This window comes from Lithobates pipiens, unplaced genomic scaffold (genome assembly GCF_037356315.1).
Source record: "Lithobates pipiens isolate NorthernLeopardFrog02 unplaced genomic scaffold, aLitPip1_a1.2 Scaffold_30, whole genome shotgun sequence".
Lineage (NCBI taxonomy): Eukaryota > Metazoa > Chordata > Amphibia > Anura > Ranidae > Lithobates > Lithobates pipiens.
The window spans coordinates 171539228-171559080 of record NW_027507791.1 but is presented as its reverse complement, the minus strand read 5'-3'; the positions used below and the strand labels follow the sequence as shown (position 1 = coordinate 171559080).

The window sequence follows — 19853 nt, the reverse complement described above, 5'->3', positions numbered from 1 at the left end:
TTGCGCCGCTCTCCAAAAAGGCAGTTGGAAAAGCCCTGTCGGATCTGTTAGGGTTGAGAAAGAAGGCCATTTTCCATCAATGACGAATTTAGACGCATTGTCTAGGTTGGAATTTCTAAGTGGGTCCCCAGTTCAAAGGTTGGATGGCCACGTATAGGGAATAGGGGGGAAGTCAAAGACGTGAGTGTGTTTTGGGTAGCGATCAGGTGACTGACTTTCAACTAAGCCCCTATAGTGGGATGTGACATAAATTCTGTGGGGGAATACTTATAGCACCACATGGCGCTTCTTAGCGAAATTCGGGAGTGAGCTTAGAAAGTTTGTTTCGATTCCAGTCCAATACATGCCCCAGATGGGAGGCCAGGTAGTAGCGTCGCAAGTTAGGGAGAACAAACCCTCCCTGTTGTTTAGACAATGTCAGCTGTGACCGCTTAAGTCTGGGATTTTTGTGGGCCCAGTTAAATTGAGTGAGCAAGGATTGAGCTTGCTTAAAAAACAGGACTGGAATCTGGATCGGGAGAGCTTGGAAAAGATAAGTAAATTTAGGGAGTATGTTCATTTTAATGAGATTGCATCTGCTGAACCAGGAATGGAGGCCAGAATGCCACCCGTGAAGCAAACTGCGGATCTTAGTGACAAGGGGTGGGGGGAAGTTCAACATAAACGTACGCGCGATGTCCGGTGGAATGTAAGTACGTGAGTATATCTTACTTATCCATGCCAGCATCCGTTCACTCAGACCTATATGGCGAAGGACCGAGAACATTAATGTCCATTTGACCCGATCAAAAGCCTTCTCGGCATCAGTACTCATGAAAAGACAAGGGGTCCCAGATGACTTTGCTTTACGGATCAGGGTAAGCACCTTAGTGGTGTTGTCCCTATCTTCCCTGGTGGGAATAAAACCTAACTGGTCAATATGTATAAGGGACTACAAGTGATGTGCCAATCACGTGGCGAGGAGTTAGAGAATAGTTTTAGGACCGAATTTTGGAGGGAAATGGGTCTGTAGCTCCCACATAGGCCTGGGTCCTTGCCCTCCTTAGTTATCAACGAGATGTGGGCTCTAAGGGTATCCTCAGGAAAATAAATTCACCAAGCGCAGGCCGAGAATAGGGAGGAAGGTCTTAAAGTATTGTGCGGTATATCCGTCAGGGCCCGGAGCCTTACCCACCTTCGGAGGTCCCACGGCCGTCTGGACTTCTTCCAGTGTGATCGGGTCCTCCAAGTACTCCCGTGATTCCGATGAGAGGGTTGGTAGACCAGAACCGGTTACATATCTGTCTATATTGTCCTGTCCAGACCCTGAATCGGGCAGGTTGTAGAGATCAGAGTAACATTTTTCAAAGACTTCGACTATTTGGGTTGGGGTAGAGGCCCTCTGGCCATTCTCATCTATCAACTGTGGTATGTAAGAGCCAGATTTCAACTCCTTTACCGACCTGGCTAAGATTTTTCTGCATTTGTACAGTACAGTACAGGAAGGGTATACTAAAACAGCACAAATATGCTATAGCGCTTACCAGATGTACACTGGGATTAACGCGCTGTCCTACTTGGGTAATTGGGTAGACAGGTTGGAGAGGGAGCCCCCGAATCCTAGTCCCCCCAGTCCCGGCAGTGGTAAATGTCACGTCTGATACCGGTATGCAAATAAAAGACAATCAGTAACATCAAAGAAACAAAAAACAATAGTATAACCAAAACAGAGGCAGAGCATATAACTGTTAGCACTGAGGGGTCTCCTCGGCTCGCCCTAAACGTAGGCATGCACGAGGGAGTCCGTCACAACAGAAAAGGCATCACAGAATGGGATCCACCACCCCCCGTCCCATACCCCTAAAGTACATGCAGTCCCCGAACAAATGCATTTCTCCCTTTGGCAGATTGTCCTCTCCTAACCCCCTCTCCCCCGTCCACGCCCCGGGGGGAAAAGGGGCAGGGAAGGGGGGAAAGGGGGAGTGGAAGGGGGGACATGGGGAGTGGAAGGGGGAAAGGGGGAGGGAAAGGAGGGAAGGGAAGGATGGGAAGGGGGGGAAGGGAGGGGGGAAACAGGGGAGAGGGGACAAACATGCAGAAATGTCAAGTCCTTTAGCGCACTCCCACCAGCAAACACCCAGACCCCATAAATTTCAACTCCTCCCCTCCATGGTCACCACATCAAGATGAAAGAGAAGCAGCCCTGGTCGGTGCATGGAAAATCCGGCAGGCAAGGGGCTGGGGCCACCATCCCTCCATCCAATGGGAGACTTCACCCGAGCAGCAGTCCTGGGGCCCGCCAATTAGTGTCTCTCCTGCATCGCCATCGGGGGCTGTGTAGAGCATCCGGAGGGAGGCTGGGACTGCCCAAACAGTAAGGGGTAAATCCTCCAGGGGGGTCCAGAGTCACCCTGGAGGGAAGCAGTGTCTCATACCAATAGGCTCAATAAATAAGTCATCCAGGGTCCCCGAAAGCTGCAGAAGGCAATGTCGGCAAAGAGTAGGTGGGAGCCAGAGGGGGGGACAAGGGGCGCATCCAGGGGGAGGGGACACATATGCGGGAATGTCAAGCCCTTCCAGTACAGCGCATTAGGTATCACTCAGACCCCCCAAAGTGCAAATCCCCCATCTAAGGTCAAGACTCCAGAAGGGAAGATGAGCCGCCCTGGTCTGTATATGAAAGAACCTGCTGCCAAGGGGTTGGGGTCATCATCCCTTCCTCCAATGGGAGATGCCACCGGCATGACAGCCCCGTGTCCTGTCAAGTGGTGCCCCTCTGACAATGTCGTTGTGGTATATGTGGAGCATCCAGGGAGAGGCAGGGACTACCCAAACAGTGAGGGGTAAAGCCTCCAAGGGGGACCGGTGTCAGACAGGAGGATAGCGGTGTCTTGTACAAGTTGGTTAATTAGACAAGTCATCCAGTGTGTTTCTGTGAGCAGCGGAAAGAAAGGTCGGTAAGGATTATGAATGGGTGGGGGCCAGGGAGTGCATAAAACTGCCACCAGATGACCGGGGCAGAGAGGGCAAGGGGATGAAAGTCAGATCTGGTAGGTGGGGGCGGGGGTGAGGAGTGTCCCTCATATTACTCGCGTTGGCCATACCTTGAAGCTGAGCGCTCTGCATACCCAGGACGTTCTTCTGTATAATCTAGCCTATCTGTACACATTAGTCGGTCCTCTGTATACAGAGAGGAGAGAGGCTTCGGTATACAGAGAGCTAATGTATAAAGAGCAGCTAGTGTATACAAAAGACATCCAAGGTTATACAGAGAGACTCGTGTATGCAGAAGACCGGCTAGTTTATACAGAGAGGCAAAGTGTACAAAACACAGGCTAGATTATACAGAAGAACGTCCTGGGTATGCATAGATGGAGGCTAGGGTATACAGAGAGAGAGACTGTGTTACACAGAGAGGCAGGAGTATGCAGACTTGCTAGTGTATACAGATGGACTAGTGTATACAGTAGACCGGCTAGTTTATACAGAGAGGCTAATGTGTACAAAAGACAGGCTAGTTTATACAGATAGGCTAGATTATACAAAAGAACGTCCTGGGTATGCAGAGATGAAGGCTAGGGTATACAGAGAGAGAGTGAGGCTGGGTTACACAGAGAGGCAGGAGTATGCAGACTTGCTAGGGTATACAGAGAGAGAGGCTAGAGTATGCATACTTGCTAGTGTATACAGGCGGACTAGTGTATACAGAAGACCGGTTAGTTTATACAGAGAGGTAAATGTGTACAAAAGACAGGCTAGTGTATACAAATAGGCTAGATTATAGAGAAGAACGTCCTGGGTATGCAGAGATGGATGGCTAGTGTATACGGATAGGCTAGATTATACAGAAGAACGTCCTGGGTATGCAGAGAGAGAAGTTGGGTTACAAAGAGAGGCTAGTGTATGCAGACTTGCTAGTGTATACCAGTGGACTAGTGTATACAGAGAGGCTTGGGTATACAGAGAGCTAATGTATAAAGAGATGCTAGTGTATATCGACGGACTAGTGTATACAGAGGACCGGCTAGTTTATACAGAGAGGTTAATGTGTACAAAAGACAGGCTAGTTTATACAGATAGGCTAGATTATACAGAAGAAGGTCCTGGTTTATGCAAGAGATGGAGGCTAGGGTATGCAGAGAGAGAGGCTTGGTTACACAGACTTGCTAGTGTATACAGACGGACTAGTGTATACAGAGGACCGGCTAGTTTATACAGAGAGGCTAATGTGTACAAAAGAGAGGCTAGTGTATACAGATAGGCTAGATTATACAGAAGAACGTCCTGGGTATGCAGAGATGGAGGCTAGGGTATACAGAGAGAGAGGCTAGAGTATGCATACTTGCTAGTGTATACAGGCGGACTAGTGTATACAGAAGACCGGTTAGTTTATACAGAGAGGCTAATGTCTACAGAAGACCGGCTAGTGTATACACATAGGCTAGATTATAGAGAAGAACGTCCTGGGTATGCAGAGATGGAGGCTAAGGTATACAGAGAGAGAAGTTGAGTTACAAAGAGAGGCTAGTGTATGCAAACTTGCTAGTGTATACCGGTGGACTAGTGTATACAGAGAGGCTTGGGTATACAGAGAGCTAATGTATAAAGAGATGCTAGTGTATACAAAAGACAACCAAGAGTAGACAGTGAGGCTCGTGTATACAGAAGACAGGCTACAGAGAAGCTAATTTGTACAAAAGACAGGCTAGTGTATACAGATAGCCTAGATTATACAGAGGAAGGTCCTGGGTATGCAGAGATGTAGGCTAGGGAATCCAGAGAGAGACTGTGTTACACAGAGAGGCTAGAGTATGCAGAGAAGACCGGCTATTTTTTTTTTACAGATAGGCTTGTGTATACAGAAGACAGTCTGGGGAATTCAGTGAGGCTAGTGTATGCAGAGAGGCTGGGACACCGAGACTATTGTAAAAAGAAGGCAGGCTAGTGTATATAGATTACGGGCACCTGTATACAGAAGACAGAGAGGCTAGTCTATATAGAGTGGCTGGTGTACACAGAGAGATTAATGTATACAGAAAAGCTAGCGTGTAAAGAAGACAGGACTTTATTTTTTGCTAATGCAACTACTTTTGAAACATATAAAGTGCTTTTTTCATATTTTGGTGCTGTTAAAAAGTGGTGTGTTGTCAGTGGTGATATCAATGTGACAGTTAATGTGGAGAACTACAACTATTCAAAATAGAGCAAAAGAGTGCTAAAGTTTATTTTGTTAAGTCATTGACTGATAGACGTTAAGTAATTGTCCGTTATTGGTTTGGCAGTACATGGTTTATTTTGATCTAAGATAGTTTTATTCTCTACTTATAGCCGAGTTTTAGACGACTTTATTATTAGCATTATTCGCATTATTCATATATATTATGCAGAGTGTAAGTATTACAGTGAGACGATATTGCTTTTAAAAGATTTGTATTATTATACATAGATTGTTAGCAGACCAATAGGACAATTTACATGGCTTAATATTGCAGAGCGTAATTTATCAGGAAAGAGATCCAAAGCGTTAGTTGCAGTAGCTTCATAAAACTGAGAAATCGTTGCATTACTCTAAATTTAAAAGTTGTTCCGGTAGCACTGAAAAGACGATATTAGATGAGTGATCTACACATTTCGTTTACTATTTCACTATACCGGCTAAATGTTAATATGTTAATATGTGCTGCGTGTAAGGTAGAAATTGGATGGTTTAGTGTGAGCTGGTTTACCAGGATTTAGAGATAGTAATAACTGGCAAAGTATGACAATGGCAAAGAGACAAATTGCATTAGAGATGTGAGATAGACATGAAATGTCATTCCCCATTGGTTATTTACATGTGACCATTAATACAGTTAAGGCGGCTACATACAGCAAAGTGTAAGCTAAGCAGCTAAATATTACTTAATATTGCAGAGATTAAGTATTGCAGTTTAAAAGAGATCGGAAGCGTTTGTTGCAGTAGCTCCAAAATGACTGAGAAATCATTTCATTACTCTAAATGTAAACGTTATCCCGGTAGCACTGAGTGGACTGATATTAGATGAGTGATCGTTGTGGTACAAATTCAGTTTCCTATAGCAGAGAGATACCAGCTAAATGTGAGAAGAGCAATTAAACTGTTCACATTGTATTACTCTTAATATGTGCAGCGTGTAAAGAAGCAATAAGATGGTTTTGTATTATCCTAAAATTAGCAGTATACGTAATAAAGGTAACCTGGATTTAGTGTTGAAAATATTTTTATTAAGACATGTCAAATAAAAAAAAACAATAAACAGTAACCATCATGAGGCATATGCAGACAGAAACAGTAACTGAGGTACAATTACAGGAGACCGGCTAACGACAAACGGCCACGGCCGGGGTAACCTGGATTTAGACATAGCAAACTCTATAATCTAATTTAGCAAAATTAGAAAGGATAATATTGAGACAGTATATAGTGGTCGAGTTTAAGTGGAAATACACAAAATATCTAGCTTACCTTTGCATTGTTCAATAGAGCGTTGCAAAGTAATACCAAGGCAGAATGTCGGAATAGCAATTAGATGAGATAATTGCTGTAATCATGAAATATCAGCAACGACTAGGTTTCTATCGGGTGAGAAAGTATGATAACTGGCAAAGTATGACATGGCAAAGAGACAAATTGCATTAGAGATGTGAGATGGACATGAAATGTCAATCCCCATTGGTTACTTACATGTAAATGCGGCTACATACAGCAAAGTGTGAGCTAAGCAGCTAAAGGGTATTTAAGAGTAAACTGACATAGCTTGAAAATTCCAACGTGTAAATCGTTCCATTAATTATGTTACGCACGAAGACGGCTTACACTGACTGTTTTCCGTTTCCACTGGTCATCGGCATAATGTATCAGTAACCATGAACATTAATAGTGATAGACAGCTTACATTAGGATGTATGCATGATGTGAATGTAAAATGAATGTAAAATAGTTGCATTATGTGTTATTAATGTAATCAAACTGTATTGCTATGCTTTGCTACTGCAACCACTTCTCAATCAAGTAAACCGTCCCACTGCTTTTCTCACATTTTGCCGCTGTTAAAAAATGTGTTGCAAGTGTTATGTGTTACAAATGGTTATCAGTGTGACAGTTAATGTGGAGAAGAAGTAATAAACAAAATAGAGTCAGAAAGAGAATCCTATTGCATAGAGGTAGCGAGAGATTAATCTTAATGTGCAGTGTGTAAAAGGTTTTAAAAAGATGGTTTTGTGTGACTTTTGATTTAACGTAAATTTAGCTGTAGACATTATAACTTGTTACAATGATTTAGAGATAGTAATCTCTATAAAATAATAATAATAAGTATAGCAAAACAAATTAGGAAAATTTTGAGGCAGTCGAGATATAGTGAATACACAAAAGATCAAGGGATAGTAGCAAAGTCAAGGGATAAATGCAAAGGTACTCTATTTAACAGTAAATTGACGTAGCTTGCAAATTCTAACGTGTAAATCGTTCCATTAATTTTGTTACGCACGAAGACGGCTTACACTGACTGTTTTCCGTTTCCACTGGAAAGAGAATCCCATTGCATAGAGGTAGCGAGAGATGGTTGCATATGGCAGAAAGACGGCTTACACTGCTTTTCTCACATTTTGCTGCGGTAAAAAGAAATGTTTTGTCACTGTGTTTTAACTGTGACAGATAAGGTGGAGAAAAAGAAGTAATACAGTACATGACAGCTGATACTGGTTGAGTAATAAAACTGTTTTATTAAGATGTAAGACTAGTTTTATTCTCTACATATAGGCTTTTCAGAGAGTTGTATAATATAGACGACCAATAGGACATTTAAATGGCTTAATATTGTAGGGAGGAAGTATCGCTGTTCAATGGTAAGAGATTGAAAGCTTAGCTTGAAAATGGCCGAGAAATAGTTGCGTTAGTCTAAATTTAAAGGATATGCCGGTACCAATGAGAAAGCTTATATTAGACTAGTTGATCTTTGCATTACACAATCCTATTATTATTATTATTATTATTAATAATAAGATCATAGTGCAGAGAGATACTCAGTTAATGTCAGAGATACTCGGTCAATATCAGAAAAGCAATAAAACTGTTTACATCGTTAGAGAGCGATGGTTACATTACTCTTAGTATGTGCAGCATGTCTGGTAGCAAATGGATGGTTTTGTGAACATTTTGCATTAAGGTACAATTAGCGGTAGAACTCATGGAAGTGAATAGATTTAAGCGGATTTTGAGATAGTACTCTCCATTTCTAATAAGAAATAAAGAAAAATAAGTCAGGATGGTGTGTCAGGACTGTCACATACTCACAGTCCCGGTACAAATATGCAAAATAGAGAAAAAGCGTACATGGTTTATTTTGATGTATGATAGTTTTATTGCATGCTTGATGTGGATGATTAAAATCGTGTAGTGATCTATATTTAGCATAAGAATGAAAAGGCATAACATGGCAATGAGACAAACTCCATTAGAGATGTGAGCTAGATGAAATGATGAGATGTCTCTGTATAGCCCAGATTGTCTTCTGTTATCACTTAGCCTACCCTCTAAATTCACTAGCCTCTCTATATACACCAGTATGTTTACACTAGCCGGTCTTCTGCATACAATAGCCTGTCTTCGATATACACTAGCCTATGTTCTGAATACACTAGCCCGTCTTCTGTCTTCTGTATCCTCTGTATAAACTAGCATCTCTGTATACCCCAAACTGTCTTCTGTAAAAACTTGTCTCTCTTTATAGCCTGTCTAGCCTTTCTTCTGTACACACTAGCTTCTCTGTATACACTAACCAGGCTTCTATATATACAATAGCTTCACTCTATGCACTAGTATCTCTGTATAATCTAGCCTCTCTATACACCCTAGATAGTGTTCTGCATCTCCGTAGTGGTAGCCTCTCCGTAGAAGCCAGCCTTTATTCTGTATTCGCTAGCCTTTCTTCTGTATGCTGTAGTCTTCTATATATACTAGCTTCTCTGTACACCCTTGCATCTCTGTAATACACTAAACGTGTATGGGAGACTATCTGTGAATACCAGGTGCCGTACATCTTTGTATATACTAGCCTCTCTTTAAATTAGCCTCTCTGTGTACCCCAGCCTCATTGTTTACTCTAGCATCTCTGTATACTCAAGCCTATCTGCATACACGAGTCTGTATTCTGTATTCACTAGCCTGTATTCACTAGCCTTATATATACTAGCTTCTCGCTTCTCTGTACACCCTTGCATCTCTGTACACTAGACTCTCTGAATACACTAAACCCTCAAGTATACCACAGCCTGTCTTCTGTATACATTAGACTGTAAAAACTAGCTAGAATACACCAGCCTGTCTTCTTTACCCAATAGACTCTCTGTATGCACTGCCCAGTCTTCTGTATACACTGTCAGCTTTGATGTATACCCAAGCCTTTCTTCTGTATACACTAGTTTCTCTATATGCACTGTCCTTTCTGTATACTCTCGACCCTCTCTATACATTAACCTCTCTATATACACTAACATCTTTGTATATACTAGCCTCTCTTTAAATTAGCCTCTCTGTGTACCCCAGCCTCACTGTTTACTCTAGCATCTCTGTATACTCAAGCCTATCTACATACACGAGTCATCTGTATTGTGTTTTAACTAGCCTTTCTTCTGTATGCTGTAGTCTTCTATATATACCAGCTTCTCTGTACACCCTTGCATCTCTGTAAACACTGTGTAAACTAGCCAGTCTTATGTATACACTCGCCGACTGTATACACTAGACTCTCTGAATACACTAAACTCTCTGTATACCACAGCCTGTCTTCTGTATACACTAGACTGTAAAAACTAGCTAGAATACACCAGCCTGTCTTCTGTACCCACTAGGCTCTCTGTATACACTACCCAGTCTTCTGTATAGAATGTCAGCTTTCATGTATACCCTTTCTGTATACACTAGCTTCTCTATATGCACTGTCCTTTCTGTATACACTCGACTCTCTCTATACACTAACCTCTCTATATACACTAACATCTTTGTATTTGTCTTTAAACTAGCCTTTCTGTGTACCCCAGCCTCACTGTTTACTCTAGCATCTCTGTATACTCAAGCCTATCTACATACACGAAACCTGTATTCTGTATTCACTAGCCTTTCTTCTGTATGCTGTAGTCTTCTATATATACCAGCTTCTCTGTACACCCTAGCACTGTAACAGTGCTAGGTTCCTGTATTACAGAAACAGAACACCAGCAATAAGGTGTATACTGTGCAGGAGGCACACAACACCGACTCTAACTTCTGCACTGCAGATGCATGTATTGCAGAAATTGAACACCAGTAATAAAGGGTAGCTTCACGTGTGTACTGTGCAGGAGGCACATAACACCCACTGTAACAGTGCTAGGTTCCCAAGCAGTAAAGACACTGTCCCTGCCTATCGTCCTCTTTCCCTGACCACCGCAACACACTATACAAGGCCGCCGTGCTGGCGGCCTTATATAGTGTGGGGTGTGTACTAAACCCCCCTGAGCTATAATTGGCCACAGGAATCCTGCCTGTGGTGAATTGTGGCTCTCCTCACAGAGGATGTCACATCTGTTCTTATTATATAGAACCTATTATGCTCCTCGTAAACTTTTTCAGTTTGGCCGAACGGCCGGACGCAAGTTGCCCCCGGTGCGGGAACATGGGGGGAGACATGATGCACATGTTTTGGAGATGCCCGAAGTTGATCCGCTACTGGACAGAGGTGACAGGAACCATTGATCGGGTGGTTGGAACCTCCACCAGGATGGAGGCGAAGTATTGTCTCCTGGGATTAGTTGAAGGAGTTGGAAACCCGGGAAGTAGCCAGATGGCAGTTCTGAGATGCCTATTTCAGGCAAGGAAACTGATTGCTCAACCCTGCTTAGCCTCCAATGTTGGCAATGACTTGTTTTTTTTCGCTTGTTTCCCAAGATGACCATGTTGGCGTTTGTCAAGATGGTTGAGAGTGCCCGAAGAAAGTGCCTGATCTTGTCTGATCTCGGAGGCTAAGCATTGTCGGGCCTGATTAGTAACTGGATGGGAGACCAACTGGGAATACCAGATGCCGTAGGATTCTTTTTATGTTGTTGGCGTAGACATGTTTTTTTTTTTCCGCTTGTTTCTCAAGGTGATCATCTTGGCATTTGTCAAGAGGGCTGAGAGAGCCCAAAGAAATCTCCTACGGCCACATCCCCCTGAAAGCGCCCAATCTCATCTGATCTCAGAGGCTAAGCAGGGTCCGGCCTGGATAGTACCTAATTAAAGGTGCCGTAGGAATCTTTTTATATTGTTGGCTTTGACCTGTTTTTCTTTCGCTTGTTTCCCAAGGTGACCATTTTAGCATCAGTCAAGAGTTTTGAGTATGTCCCAAAGCGTTCGTCTGAGGTCACATCACCCTGAAAGCGCCAAATCTCAGAGGCTAAGCAGGGTCTGGGTCAGATGGGAGACCGCCAGGGTCTATGTTGTTGGCGTTGACCTTTTTTTTTCACTTGTTTCCCAAGATAACCATCTTGGTATTTGTCAAGAGGGTTGAGAGTGTCTAAATAGAACACATATGGCCACATCACCCTGAAAGCGCACAATCTCATTGATCTCGGAGACCTAGCAGTGTACGGCCTGGTTAATACCTGTATGGGAGACTATCTGTGAATACCAGGTGCCGTAGGCTTCTTTTTATGTTGTTGGCGTTTACCTGTTTATTTTCGCTTGTTTCCCAAGGTGACCATCTTGGCGCTTAACAAGAGGGTTGAGAGTGCCCAAAGAGATCACCTACGGCCCCATCACCCTGAAAGTGCCCAATCTCATCTGATCTCAGAGGCTAAACAGTGTCGGGCCTGGTTAGTACCTGGATGGGAGACCGCCTGGAAATACCAGGTGCCATAGGTTTCTTTTTTTGTTGTTGGCTTTGAACTTGTTTCTCAAGGCGACCATCTTGGCGTTTGTCAAGAGGGTTGGGCGTGTCTTGAAGAGAACACTTACGGCCACATCACCCTGAAAGCACCCGATCTCATCTGATTTCAGAGGCTTAGCAGCATCAGGCCTGGTTAGTACCTGGATGGGAGACTGCCTGGGAAGACCAGGTGACATAGAAGGATCTGGTCTGGTTAGTGTCTTGATTGGGAGATCGCCTGGGAATACCGGATACCGTAGGATTCTTTTTATGTTGTTGGCTTTGACCTGTTTTTTTTCCCTTGTTTCCCAAGGTGACCATCTTGGCATTTGTCAAGAAGGTTGAGAGTGCACAAAGAAATTGCTTACGGGCACAACACCCTGAAAGCGCCCAATCTCGTTTGGTCTCAGAGGCTAAGCAGGGTTGGGCCTGGTTTGTACCTGGATGGGAGACCGCCTGGGTTTTCCAGATGCCGCAGGCTTCTTTTTATGTTGTTGGCGTTGACTTGTTTTTTTTGTTTGTTTCCCAAGGTGACCATCTTGGCGTTTGTCAAGAGGGTTGAGCGTGCATTTGATCTCAGAGGCTAAGCAGGGTTGGGACATGGTTAGTACCTGGATGGGAGACCGCCTGGGATTTCTCGATGCCATAGGCTTTAGGTTTAAGCTGTTGGCATTGACTTATTTTTTTAATTTTTTTTATTCTTTTATTAAGTAGAACAGCATAAATATAACAGTCAACCATACAGCATGACCCAGGGTCACAATTACATGCTAACAAAAAATAGGCAGCCAAATAACTCTGGGTTCTCAGAGGGGAGTCCTACAGTTTCATGCAGAAAATAGAGAAACCCCACCTCGGACATGTAGTACAGTATAACTAATGCAGCCCTGTTCGGACAAATGTAATCATGGAGAGCAACTGGGACCACAGCGAGCCAGCTTATCATGACCTATGTGAACCAGAGTAAAATATGAGCCGGTCGTGTCCAGAACCCTGGGGCTCTTCTGGGTCCCAAAGGCTAGTAAGGAGACAAGGCATAGTCAAAAGGGAGGACGGGGGAAGAAGAGAGTGCAAAGACGGAGAGAGAGGAGGTGGGGGGATATCGGCGGGGAAAAAAAGAAAAATAAAGACAAAAAGGGAGGGGGGGGAATGCCACCCAGGGCAGACATGGCCTACGTAGGTAAACGTTAGATGTTCAGTCGTTTTCTGGGACGGGGGCACTGCTCACCTCCCGAATGTAGTCTCGAGTACCAGTAAAATACCTCCAGGGCCTCCATGTAACACTAAATGCCTCTTCAGTGTTGTGAAGGGTGGCGGTCAATTCTTCCATCCGGAGAATATGATTGACTTTGGAATACCACAGCACCTTGGATGGGGGCTGAGGCTGCCTCCACAGTGCGGGAATGCAGGCCCGGGCGGCATTCAGGAGTTGCATTGTGAGGGTTTTTTTGTATTTTCGAACAGGCTGTTCGGTCAAGTGTAGAAGGCACGCTCCTGGGAACCCAAAAGTTCCTCAAGGTCGGACATGCCCAGAAAAGGTGTCCCATGGTCCCCATATCTGAATTTCACCTCCAACAAACATCCGGGATTGATCTATCCATTTTATTCAGAAGGTATGGGACTCTATACCAGCGTGAGACTATCTTGTATCTTGATATTGGTTTGCGATGGAAGCTTTATGTACTAAGGTCAGGATCTTCCCTATCTGTTGTGGGGTAAATGTGATGCCTAAGTCCCTCTCCCATTTGTGGATAAATGGTGGGGTCGACTCCTCCTCCTGACTACTCAATAGGTTGTACAGGAGGGAGAGGGTGTGTCGCACAGGTTCCCTTTTGTGACAGATGGATTTATAGGGTGTCAGGTCTCTAGGAGTTTAGGGGGCCCTTTGTATGGCCAGAAGAAAGGGACGAAGTTGATAAGCACTAAACAAGTCAAGCGGAGGGTCAGAAAGCTCAGCGTCAGTTTGCATGGTCGGGAGCCCTCCCGTGGGCCACACCTCTCCCAGACGCTGTTTCCCCACCACTGTCAACTGTCGCAGTTTCTTGTTGGTAAATCCCGGTGGGAAGTCTGGATTACCTATAACCGGAGTCATTGGTGATGGCAGGGGAGCAATGTGTGTGCAGCGGAACAACCTCCGCACAACAGCCAACGTAGCTCCCACTACGGGGTGACCTCTGAGGTCTTTTGGTAGGGAGGACAGGAGCCACGGGGAGGTCAATAGGGGAATGGATCCATCCTCAATCTCCATCTCCACCCACTGCTTGTGTGGGCCATTACAATGCCAATCAACGACTCTCGCTAGCAGAGTCACTCTGTAGTATTGTCTGAGATCTGGGAGACCCAGACCCCCCTTGTCCTTTGGTCTGGCAAGCAATTGCAAACGGGCTCTGGGCGGTTTGCGCGCTCAAATAAAGTCCCGGAGCAGCACCTGCAGTTGTCTGAAAAAAATTGGGGGTAACCAGATCGGTAATGTCTGGAACATGTATAAGATCCGAGGGAGGGCCATCATTTTGAATGCATTAAAGCGCCCGAACCAGGTCAGTGTTAAAGCATGCCAGTTTCCCAAATCAGATTTCAGTCTATCCAGGAGAGGGACAAAATTAAGCAGGTACAATTGCGCTAAATCCGCTGCGATGTCAACGCCCAGTTAACGTATAGATTTTTCAGCCCAGTAGAATGGAAAAGCGGACCGGAGCCTCTTGGCCTCACCATCCGGGACCGATATATTCAATACAGCCGACTTGGCGCAATTGTTTTTATAGTTTGATAGGCTGCCGTGTCGCTGTAGAGACGCAAGTATTTTGGGAAGCAAAATGTGTGGATTGGAGACGGAAAAAATTAGATCGTCAGCGTACGCCGCAATTTTGTGGTGTGCCGAGGGTTTGGATATGCCAGTAATATTCGGGTCATTCCGAACGTGACACATAAGTGGTTCCAGTGTCAGAATTAAAATTAGGGGAGACAGAGGGCACCCCTGCCTCGTCCCATTAGTGATGGGGAAAGAGTCCGAGCACCCCTCGGTCACCCGTACCGCTGCCGACGGCGTGGAGTAAAGCGACATTACCCAGCTCATCATGTTGGGGCCAAGACCTATATGTTCCAGGGTGGCCTGCATAAAGTGCCAGGCCACCCTGTCAAAGTCCTTCTCCGCGTCCGTTGACAACATAAGCAAGGGCCTTCCCTGTTAATGCGCCGCATGGATTAAATTGAGGACTCGGGCCGTATTGTCTCTAGCTTCCGACTTATTTATATTTTTTTGCTTGTTTCCCAAGGTGACCATCTTGGCGTTTGTCAAGAGGGTTGAAAGTGCCTGAAGAGATTGCCTACGGGCACATCACCCTGAAAGCACCCGATCTCGTTTGATGTTGGAGGCTAATAGAGTCGGGCCTTGTTAGTACCTGGATGGGAGACCGCCTGGGAATACCAGGTGTCGTAGACTTTTTTTTATGTTGTTGGCGTTGACCTGTTTTTTTTTTCGCTTATTTCCCAAAGTGACCATCTTGGTGTTTGTCAAGAGGGTTGAGAGTGCCTGAAGAGATTGCCTATGGCCACATCACTCTGAAAGCACCCAATCTCGTCTGATCTTGGAGGCTAAGAAGAGTCGGGCCTGGTTAGTACCTGGATGGGAGACCACCTGGGATTACCAGTTATTGTAGGCTTCTTTTTATGTTGTTGGCGTTGATTCGTTTTCTTTTTTTTGCTTGTTTCCCAAGGTGACCATCTTGGCATTTGTCAAGAGGGTTGAGAGTGCCCAAAGAAATCGCTTACAGCAGCATCACCCTGAAAGAGCCCTATCTCTTCTCTTTTCTGAGGCTAAGAAGGGTTGGGCCTAGTTAGTACCTGGATGGGAGATGGCGTTGGAATACCAGGTGCCGTATTCTTCTTTTTATGTTGTTGACATTGACCTGTTTTTTATCGCTTGTATCTCAAGGTGACTATCTTGGCATTTGTCAAGAGGGTTGAGAATGCCCAAAGAGATTGCCTATGGGCACATAACCCTGAAAGCACCCGATCTCCTGTGATCTCAGAAGCTAATCAGGGTTGGGCCTTGCTAGTACCTGGATTGGAGACCACCTGGGAATACTAGGTGCTGTAGGCTTCTTTTTATGTTGTTGGCCTTGACCTGTTTTTTTTTTCACTTGTTTCCCAAGGTGACCATCTTGGCGTATGTCAAGAGGGTTGAGAGTGCCCGAAGAGATTACCTACGGCCCCATCACCCTGAAAGCACCCAATCTCGTCTGATCTCGGATGCTAAACAGTGTCGGGCCTGGTTAGTACCTGGATGGGAGACCGCCTGGGAATACCAGGTGCCATAGGCTTCTTTTTTTTATTTTTTTTTATTTAGTAGTATGCAACATACAATGCAAAGGCAACTTCACAGAATGTGTGATACAAATAGTTACAAACAAACGATCATATTGCATGGATATCAGAGCCAATGGTAAGAAGTCCGAGGAGAATAGCATGTGTACAGCTTTGCGGTCATATCAAGATGAGATTAAAGCTCCATCTCGTTGGGATCCTCTACCACGTAAAATATTATTGATACTAGCCCTGCTATCCTCGAAGAGTTTAGATATCCATAGATAGGGGAAGAGTATTGTGTAGTAGTCAAATGGGGTCGGAACATACCATTTTCTTTTCCCTTTTTTGAGTTAAGAAGGGAAATAGTAGAACTGAAAGGAGGGAGAAGGGGAAAGAGAAGATTGGGGAAGGAAATGGCAGAAAAGGAAAAGAAGGGGTAAGGGGGTGTCGTGGGTAGAGTGGATAGGATGGGGTCCCCTCCCAGGGAGCAAGAGACGCCCTCGGCTCACCAGCTCATCAGCTGTCCAACATTTGGAACAGCGATCTCCAACGATCACCATGAGCTTACTATGTCTCGCGGAGGTATTCTTCCGAAAAGCGAAACTGGGTCCAGTAGAACCATCTGTTCCCATGCTCCTCCGTTTTATCCCTCATTGTGGCAGTCAGGTCTTCCATTCGTTCAATATCATTTACCCTTGCGAACCACTGGGTCACCATTGGAGCAGATTGCTCTTTCCACTGACTTGGGATACAGGCCCTAGCTGCATTGAGGAGATGTTTAAGTAAGGACTTATGATAACGCTTTCTCGACATAGGAGTTAGATTGAGAAGAACTGCTGTGGGATCATTGGCTAAGGAAATGTCTGTGAACTTGTGGATGAGTCTCAGGACAGGCTGCCAGAATGTTTGTAATTTAGGGCATTCCCAGAAAATGTGGAGAATGGTGCCAGCCTGTTGCCCGCAGCGACAGCAGCGGTCAGATTGACCAGGGAATATTTTGGCCAACACCACCGGTGTACGATACCAGCGTGTGATCAGCTTATATGAGATCTCCTGATATTTACTGCAGAGTGACGACTTATGGGCGAAAAAGAGTATTCTGTCCTTCTGTGGTTTGGAGAATGTAGTTTGTAAGTCCCTTTTCCATTTAGCTAGGAAGGGTGGATCCGTGGAGGATTGTGCGTCTGTCAGGATTTGGTAGGACCTAGAGAGGAAACCACGAACTGGGCCATCATCCAGGCAAAGTTCCTCGAAGGGGTGGAATTGTCTAGAGAAGAACGAATGGTTAGGTAGTGATCAGAGGAAATGGATTAGCTGTCTAGCTCTCCAGCTATCCAATGCAACAGGTACTTGCTCTAGCAGTATGGTCCCCATGGGAATCAAGCCCGTGGGTCCAAGAAATAGGGCTGCTCTCAGAAGCCCTTTCGGGGCTTGCCTGGTAAAGGCCTGGTCAGACAGGCCCGGAGGGAATCTAGGATGTCCAATAATTGGGGTCATAGGAGAAGGGAAGTTAGTCAGGTGGGAAAGGTGAAAAAAACTATCCATCTCGGCGAGCGAGGGGCCAATTAACGGGTGAGTAGTCACACAGGGCTCCAATGGCCTCCCCGCCCAAGGCAGACCAGTCAGTGGAACCCGCACCATCTCCTGCTCTAGCTTGACCCATAGCTTCAGTTCCCCATGCCGGTGTCCTATCACATATGGTCCCCCATCGGATAGTGTCCGCTGTGTGCTGCGCATGCGCAGTACACAGCAACACAGATTCCGAAAATTGCCGAGCATGAACGGCGCCTGCGCACTGAGTCCAGTTTCTATCCCCACTATCCAAGTGGACATAGAGTAAGAATATAAAAGAGCCGAGCGCAGCGAGGCCGAGCCCGAAGCGTGGCGAGCTAAGCTCGCCTGCGAGGGGCCCTCTAATATTCACAACCCTATGTCCGCTTGGATGGTGGGGCTACCACCTCCACTCACCGCGCAGGCGCCGTTCGGCTTCGGAGATTTTCCGAAGCTTCGTCTGCTCCGTACTGCGCATGCGCAGTACGGCGCAGACACTTTATCATGGCCGGACAGTATATGGCAGAACACCAGCACCAGTCAACCACCGGTGTCATGTGCGTCGCTGTGTAATATAGAGCAGGGTCCGGGAAGCCAATACCTCCCCGCAATTTCGGTCGCAACAGCATTGCCCTACCAATACGCATATGTTTTCCGCGCCAGAGGAACTTGATAAAGGTTGAGCGAACCGCATGAAAGAAAGTCTTTGGTATTTTGATAGGTAAGGCTTGTAGTAGATACAGAAGTCGTGGCATTGCGTTCATATTACAGCGTCCGAACCATGACAGAGCTAGTGGGTCCCATCTCTTAGGGTCCGCTGTAAGCCCATAGGCTTCTTTTTATGTTGTTGGCTTTGACCTGTTTTTTTTGCTTGTTTCTCAAGGCGACCATCTTGGCGTTTGTCAAGAGGGTTGGGTGTGTCTTGAAGAGAATGCTTACGGCCACATCAACCTGAAAGCACCCGATCTCGTCTGATTTCAGAGGCTAAGCAGCGTCAGGCCTGGTTTGTACCTGGATGGGAGACTGCCTGGGAAGACCAGGTGCCATAGAAGGTTCTGGTCTGGTTAGTGTCTTGATTGGGAGATCGCCTGGGAATACTGGATGCCGTAGGCTTCTTTTTATGTTGTTGGCTTTGACCTGTTTTTTTTAGCTTGTTTCCCAAGGTGACCATCTTGGCCTTTGTCAAGAGGCTTCAGAGTGCCCAAAGAGAGTGCCTACGGCCAAATCACCCTGAAAGAGCCCAATCTCATCTGATCTCGGAGGCTAAGCAGCAATGGGCCTGGTTAGTACCTGGATGGGAGACAGCTTGGGAATTCCAGGTGCCGTAGGCTTCTCATTATGTTGTCGGCGTTGACCTGTTTTATTTTCCCTTGTTTCCCAAGGTGACCATCTTGGCATGTGTCAAGAGGGTTGAGAGTGCACAAAGAAATTGCCTACGAGCACAACACCCTGAAAGCGCCTAATCTCGTTTGGTCTCAGAAGCTAAGCAGGGTTGGGCCTGGTTTGTACCTGGATGGGAGACCGCCTGGGTTTTCTAGATGCCGCAGGCTTATTTTTATGTTGTTGGTGTTGACCTGTTTTTTTCGCTTGTTTCCCAAAGTGATCATCTTGGCATTTGTCAAGAGGGTTGAGAGTGCCTAAAGAGATCGCTTACAGCCGCATCACCCTGAAAGCACCCTATCTCTTCTGATCTCAGAGGCTAAGAAGGGTTGGGCCTAGTTAGTACTTGAATGGGAGACGGCACTAGGTGCCGTAGTCTTCTTTTTATGTTGTTGGCGTTGACCTGTTTTTTTTCGCTTGTTTCCCAGGGTGACTATCTTGGCATTTTTCAAGAGGGATGAGAGTGCTCAAAGAGATTGCCTATGGGCACATCACCTTGAAAGCGCCCAATCTCCGCTGATCTCAGAGGCTAGAAAGGGTCGCGCCTTGTTAATACCTGGATGGGAGACCGTCTGGAAATACTAGGTGCGGTAGGCTTCTTTTTATGTTGTTGGCGTTGACTTGTTTTTTTTTGTTTGTTTCCCAAGGTGACCATCTTGGCGTTTGTCAAGAGGGTTGAGCGTGCCTGAAAAAATCTACTATGGCTGCATCATCCTGAAAGAGCCAAATCTCATT

At 45.5% G+C, this 19853-nt stretch overlaps 5 pseudogenes; all 5 read left to right on the top strand.

Annotated features, from left to right (window-relative positions):
- The first annotated feature begins 11759 nt into the window (after window positions 1–11759).
- LOC143948849 (5S ribosomal RNA) lies at window positions 11760–11878 on the top strand (annotated as a pseudogene).
- Window positions 11879–15422: 3544 nt separating this feature from the next.
- Window positions 15423–15541, top strand: LOC143947951 (5S ribosomal RNA; annotated as a pseudogene).
- Window positions 15542–15862: 321 nt separating this feature from the next.
- On the top strand, window positions 15863–15981 carry LOC143949232 (5S ribosomal RNA; annotated as a pseudogene).
- Window positions 15982–16082: 101 nt separating this feature from the next.
- Window positions 16083–16201, top strand: LOC143946482 (5S ribosomal RNA; annotated as a pseudogene).
- Window positions 16202–18950: 2749 nt separating this feature from the next.
- Window positions 18951–19069, top strand: LOC143948335 (5S ribosomal RNA; annotated as a pseudogene).
- Window positions 19070–19853: the final 784 nt, after the last annotated feature.